This window comes from Mytilus galloprovincialis, chromosome 1, assembly GCF_965363235.1.
Source record: "Mytilus galloprovincialis chromosome 1, xbMytGall1.hap1.1, whole genome shotgun sequence".
In the NCBI taxonomy this organism is placed as follows: Eukaryota; Metazoa; Mollusca; class Bivalvia; order Mytilida; family Mytilidae; genus Mytilus; species Mytilus galloprovincialis.
The window spans coordinates 74,590,269-74,597,050 of record NC_134838.1 but is presented as its reverse complement, the minus strand read 5'-3'; the positions used below and the strand labels follow the sequence as shown (position 1 = coordinate 74,597,050).

General features: G+C 31.2%; 1 long non-coding RNA gene across 2 annotated transcripts; it reads right to left on the bottom strand.

Moving 5' to 3' along the window:
- Positions 1 to 714: 714 nt before the first annotated feature.
- Positions 715 to 5,591, bottom strand: LOC143083552 (uncharacterized). Of its 2 annotated transcripts, none has more exons than XR_012980781.1 (3): positions 5,411 to 5,591; positions 3,855 to 3,944; positions 715 to 1,219 (listed from the first exon to the last, which is right to left on the bottom strand). It is a non-coding gene; the product is annotated as an uncharacterized LOC143083552 (long non-coding RNA). The 2 variants fall into 2 exon arrangements; XR_012980786.1 differs by having other exon boundaries at positions 5,516 to 5,591.
- Between the last annotated feature and the right edge of the window lie 1,191 nt (positions 5,592 to 6,782).

Genomic DNA, 6,782 nt, shown 5'->3' with positions numbered 1-6,782 from the left:
ATTTATTTTGCTATTTGATTTATAAAAACATGGGATTTTCAATATCCCATGGGACAGGGCAAAATCCCATGGGATTTACCATTATCCCATGGGATTTTGGTTAAATTCCATGGGATTTTTTTTGGTCCCATGGGATAATTGTAGTCCCATGGGATATTTGTTGTCCCATGGGATTATTATTATCCCATGGGATTTTTAATATCCTATGGGACAAAATAAAATCCTATGGGATTCAAATTATAAATATATAGATATAAATATACAGTATGTGTATGTTGCAATGAATGCTGTTTGGTAGTAAAAAGTTTTAAATGTATACAAGTTTTTTTTATATTTTATTAAATTTGTTTTCATTTTGTCACAAACATGTTTTTTATTTGTTAATATGACAATAAAGATTATAATTTTGATTTTGGAATGTATAATAAAATTTAAGGTCAAAGAGTAAAGTTCTTTCACTGAAACAAAATGATGACATGTTTAAATAAATGAAAAAATATTGTTTTGAAATCTTTGTCTTGTTTATTTTATAATGAAAAATAGAACTGAAAAAAATATTTCATATTCTGACCGAATAGTTTACTCTTTTCATGAAGTAAGGTTTTCTTTGTTATAGTTTCATTGCAATACATGATTGAATATGCAACCAATTTGAATTATATACCTTTGTGGTGTACATAATATTATGCTTATATTTGCAAATTCATAATTTAAACACTTTTTGTGTTAATGTTTTAGTTTTCTTTTTCGCTGCTTGCTATGTACAATTATTCAGTCCACTATATAAGAGTCAAGTCAATAAATTATTTCATCCACTAGAATATTCCTGCAATTCTTAGACAAAACATTTTTCAATCTGTTCTTCAAAGATCCTCCTCGGTACATCTTTATTGGATGGAGCGATTCAAATGAGAAGTCAAAGCAGGTTTATTTGGACAACAACATACTAATATTTTTTTCATTCGTTCCTTCTTTCAATTGATAATTACATTGTTGCATTTACATGATCAAGTTCTTGAGCATCTATGATCGTGATGATATGACTCCTTTTTGTTTATAGTCATTATGTTGAAATTTCCTTTTTCTATTAAATGTAGAAAAAAACTTTCCATTTCAAATTAATAAAAAAAGTCGCACTGTTGAGAAAAATATCATCTTCCAAGTTTTCTGTTCAGTATTGATCTGTTGAATGATGACCATGAAAACCGAGATGTCTGACCTACAAATACACAAAACTCAAAAATTATCAGTGAAGAGAAATACAGCAATAAAATGACTATTTTATCATGTTTATGAACATTTTAATAAACTTTCATTTAAATATCTATTGTTAGTACTCTTATTTCAGTGCTTTGTGTCTATGATTTACATATTACTGGTTATTGTTTGGTTCCTTGTTGCAGTCTTTTGAGTTAAGCCCATTGCAACAAATTTTTACAATTTGTTCAAATGTTGTGCTGTTATTAAAACCACTGTCCAGTATAGCGTTTGCTCATTGTCAAAGGCTGTACAGTGAACTATTTTTGTTAAATTAAGGGGGCTCACAGGTTTCAATCAATTTTTTTTCTTAATACATGTAATATAGGGTTACGCTATATTTTTCTATAAATGAACTTTATCTTATACTTTATAGAAAAATAGAAAAATTAAATTAAAACTAGCCTGTGTCGCTCACCTTGGTCTATGTGCATATTAAACAAAGGACACAAATGGATTCATGACAAAATTATATTTTGGTGATGGTGATGTGTTTGAAGTTCTTACTTTACTGAACAATTTTGCTTCTTACAATTATATCTATAATGAACTTTGCCCATTAGTAACAGAGAACTATATTTGGTAAAAATTTACATAAATTTACCAAATTAATGAAAATTGTTAAAAATTGACTATAAAGGGCAATAACTCCTTAAGGGGTCAATTGACCATTTAGGTCATGTTGACTTATTTGTAGATCTTTGTTGAACATTATTGCTGTTTACAGTTTATCGCTATCTATAATAGTATCCAAGATAACCAAAAAACGGCAAAATTTCTTTAAAAATTACCAATTGGAGGGCAGCAACCCAACAACCAGTTGTCCAATTCATCTGAAAAATTCAGGGCAGATAGATATTGACTTGATTAACAATTTTACTTCTTGTCAGATTTGCTCTAAATGCTTTGGTTTCATAGTTATAAGCCAAAAACTGTATTTTACCCCTATGTTCTATTTTTAGCCGTGGCGGCCATCTTGGTTGGTTAACCAGGTAACGCCACACATTTTTTAAACAAGATACCCCAAAGATGATTGTGGCCAAGTTTGGATTAATTTGGCCCAGTAGTTTCAGAGGAGAAGATTTTTGTAAAAGATTACTTTAATTTACGAAAAATGGTTAAAAATTGAGTATAAAGGGCAATAACTCCTAAACGGGTCAACTGACCAATTTTGTCATGTTCACTTATTTATAGATCTTACTTTGCTGAACATTATTGCTGTGTACAGTTTATCTCTATCTATAATAATATTCAAGATAATAACCAAAAACAGCAAAATTTCCTCAAAATTACCAATTGAGGGGCAGCAACCCAACAACCGATTGACCGATTCATCTGAAAATTTCAGGGCAGATAGATCTTAACCTGATAAACATTTTTACCCCCATGTCAGATTTGCTCTAAATGCTTTGGTTTTTGAGTTATAAGCCAAAAACTGCATTTTACCCCTATGTTCTATTTTTATCCGAGGCGGTCATCTTGGTTGGTTGACCGGGTCTAGCCACACATTTTTTAAACTAGATACCCCAATGATGATTGTGGTCAAGTTTGGTTCAATTTGGCCCAGTAGTTTCAGAGGAGAAGATTTTTGTAAAAGTTAACGACGACGGACGACGACGACGACGGACGCCAAGTGATGAGAAAAGCTCACTTGGCCCTTTGGGCCAGGTGAGCTAAAAATGGGGACACCATTCAATCACACTCACAATCCGCCTTTGAAAGAAGCATGTATATACATTTTTGTAAATGTACTTTTTTTTCTGTTTAAATAATAGGAGAAATAGAGGTAATTTTGAAATGAAAAAAGAACTTAATTACAGAAATCGCTTAAATTTTACAATAATTTAGTTTAAGTAAAGTTAGTTGAAAATGATAATAAAAAATATAGGTCACTGATGAGCTAAAAAAGATATTACAATTCTCATGCCAAAAAATGGCATTTCTGCACCAAAGGGAGATAATTTGGAGCTTTTTCAATGATATATACATTTTAAAAGTTGTCTGGGGCCAAAACGAATTGTTTTTTTAGAATGATTTCTGTACCATATGAAAAAGTAAAAACTAATAAAGTTGTAAATAAAATTAGTTATGAAAAAAAAATATTTAATATTTTTCTGAAATTTTTATACCCTCGAGCCTCCTTAAACATTGTTAAATGTCATTTTATCTCTATTGGAGAAAAGTCTTATTTGAAATCATACTGCTTCTTATTTTTATATCAACCCAGCCATATAATGCCTGTCCAATATCAGGAGCTTGTACATAGTTCAGTGGTTGATGTTGGTTCATATCCGTCATTTTTGTTTTTCATAATATTTTGTTTTTTTATAAATTAGTCTGGTATATTTGAAGTTTGAATTGATGCTTTGTTTCAAATTTTGTTAGCGTTGTCTTTTATAGATTACTATATCATGTATAGGGTATGAGTTTTTTCATTACTAACAGGTCATCATTGGCCTCTAATAAGTAATTACAATGCTTACATCCACTTAATTGAACTCTGATGGATAGTTTTCTCATTTATCGTACCACATCTTATTTTAATAAATATTTAATCATTACTCAAGGGCTAAAACTTTTTTCAACAGTGGACTTACCATTTAGGCTTTGTTGACCTTTGTAAATCTATTTTTGTTGATAATTTCTTCTGTTTATAGTTTCCCTTTTATATCTTTAATATTCTTGCCCTACACATAAAAGGGTAAACAATATCATTTAATGACAAAAATAACTACTAATACATAAAAAGTAGGCAACTGAAAAGTTTGCCTCATTTGTATATAACTTTGACTTGATTCTCATTCTTGCTGTTTAATATTATCATTGTTTTATGAAAATGAGGTCTTAGTAAAATTAACCTTGGCAAACAGATATCTTCTTTTTTTATATGACACCTTGCATTCATTTCGTACAACAAGTAGACCTATGCTTATAATATCTGATAAAATGACAAAACCAAGAAAAAATCCCTGTGGTAAGACAAAATGTGCCATAATATTAGTCCAAATGATAATAAAGTCTTGCATGGCTATTCTGTTCTGTTCTGGTTTAGAAAATCCCTCCTTCAAAGGAGCACTTTGTACAATGACGAATAAATGTTTATATATATATATATATATATATATATATACCTAAAAAGACATACTAGGTACGCCTCGTGAGATAAGTGTTGGTTACTGTCAAAGACCCTTACTCTTGCTTGGCGGAAGGTTTTTAATTATGAAGACGAGTTCGTACTCCATGAAGAGCAAAGCAAAGCTTCCTTGTTATGCATTCTACAGTGTAGCAGGCATCCATGCATTTACATTTGCAACCACAAGCACATATAAAGCTACTAGGGTCCAATATAAAGTTAGTGTCTAGCTATTTCAACTTTTTTCTTGGACGCCGTCATAGTAAAAAAAAATCCTTTCAAGGTGTAATAATTGTTTGTATTACAAAAAGAAGAAACCTAAATCTTACTTGTTAGTTGTTATGGGCTAACAAAAAAGATTTATTTAAAGTTGGTTATACATACAATACAACATAAGCTCTAGAGCTTTTATCCAACATATATATATGACAAGCACAATACATAAAACATTAAGTTCATCACTGAGATAGTAGTCTCAGATAGGAGGGAGACAGGGTCAACCAAACCCCTATTCAATCTGAATGTAGGACAGAAAGTCACAGGACAAAAAGTCATAGTCAACAAGTCACAGACAAAAAGTTACAATTCAGTTTAGAGATTATTTTTCTTTGAACAAGAAAACACTTTTTTTGTATTTTTCTTGAAGTTTTATTTAAGAAGCAACTTAGTAATTAAAATTTATTCAATAAATATCAATAATAATCAAATAATTGTTATGAAAACAAAATTTCAAAGTGGCTTGGTACTTAAATGGCTTCAATTTGCCAATAAATATGGCCCCATAAATATATCCTTTGCAAGATTAAAATCTAATACATTTCCATTTATCGTGTTTATCAAGCTCTATGAGCAATTTCCTTAAATTAAAAATGAATATATGTAATAAAAAGAAAATATTTCAAGATCTTTTTCATATATATTCAAACCAATTGTCAACAATTTGTTTGTGACTTTTTGTCCTATCAAATTTGTGACTTCATGTCCTGTGACTTTTTGTCCTGCGACTTTCTGTCCGTTTACCTTCCATCTAAATCAGTAAACTGAATAATTGTTTTTTGCAGTAGTCCGGGTAACGAGTCGATATCTGTTATTAATCATGCAAATTGCGAGTCAACACTTACACACCTTTTTTCAGAATGTCAGCTAAAAACAAAGAATCACTGGTGATAGGGGAGTGTAACCGATGAATTGATCCTGAATCAGATAATATTTTCCAAGCATTACGGAGTCGGAGACTTTATTTGATCACACTCACTGGGAGATTTAATAATCACGGTGGGTATGGTTGTCCTGCGAGAGAACGTTCTGTGCTGGTGATTCGGTCCTGACGGGTGCTGGTGATCAATGAAAAAATGTAAACAAAGACGAAAATGATGATTTTTGACGTTTTCACTCATAAAATATTGAAGAAAACAGTTGAGATTTTTCAATTTTGTTTCGTATGGGTTCATATGTAAACCATTAAAAAACAGTTGACGCTCTAAACTGTTTCAGTAAGCGTAACACAAAAATGCTCATTTTCAGAAAATCTAGAACTGAAAAAATAAAACAAAAATGCTCATAGAGTCCGTTTCTATACCGCAATCCACACGACAAAACTATTTTGCGAAAAAAACATTGCAATTTATTAAAATTTAGCATTTTCTCAATTTATTCATGTCCTGATACTGTGCTGGTGGGTCCTGTCATTGTGCTGGTGGGTCCTGATACGGTGCTGGTGATTTTGGATAAGAAGTTGGTCATATTTGAATCAAATGTTAAAAAATCAATAAAATTGGGCAGATAATTGTTAGGTTATGTAAACTACCCTACTTTAAGAGTAGACTAGTCCGACAAATGACACATCTTTCTGTCTGTAGGACCAGGCTACTTCGAAAGGAGGGTAGTATACCTTACCTAACAATGACTTCACGGTTTGGCTAACAAGCAAGCTAACCAAAGATATTACCCCTGCCTACATACTCAATGGAATCGGCTGTACTTAAAAACTGGAATACATTTTAACAAACAGTGGTCATGTTTGTTGATGAATATTGTTTTTCCTAGATTCACTCTTGAAAAATCTTTTGGTAACATTTGGTCAAGTAATTTCAGATTATATTTTTTTTGTAATTGCGGACGCCAAGACAATACATGAACCTCACACGACCCCTAGTCACAGGCGAGCTTATATATGATCTTATAGCGATTCGGGTTGATAACCAGTTGAAATTAAGCCAGTTTTGTGTGTGTGTAGATTTGTATTGTTTTAAACTGTTATGACCTTTTAAAGTTAAATGTAGGTGTTTAATCTAAGAATTTCTTTTTTAAACGTATACTAGAACACACCCGCGAAATCTCGGGCATTCAGAGCGTAGTTTAAAGTATGTAAAGTGTTGTTGGAAGAATTTTG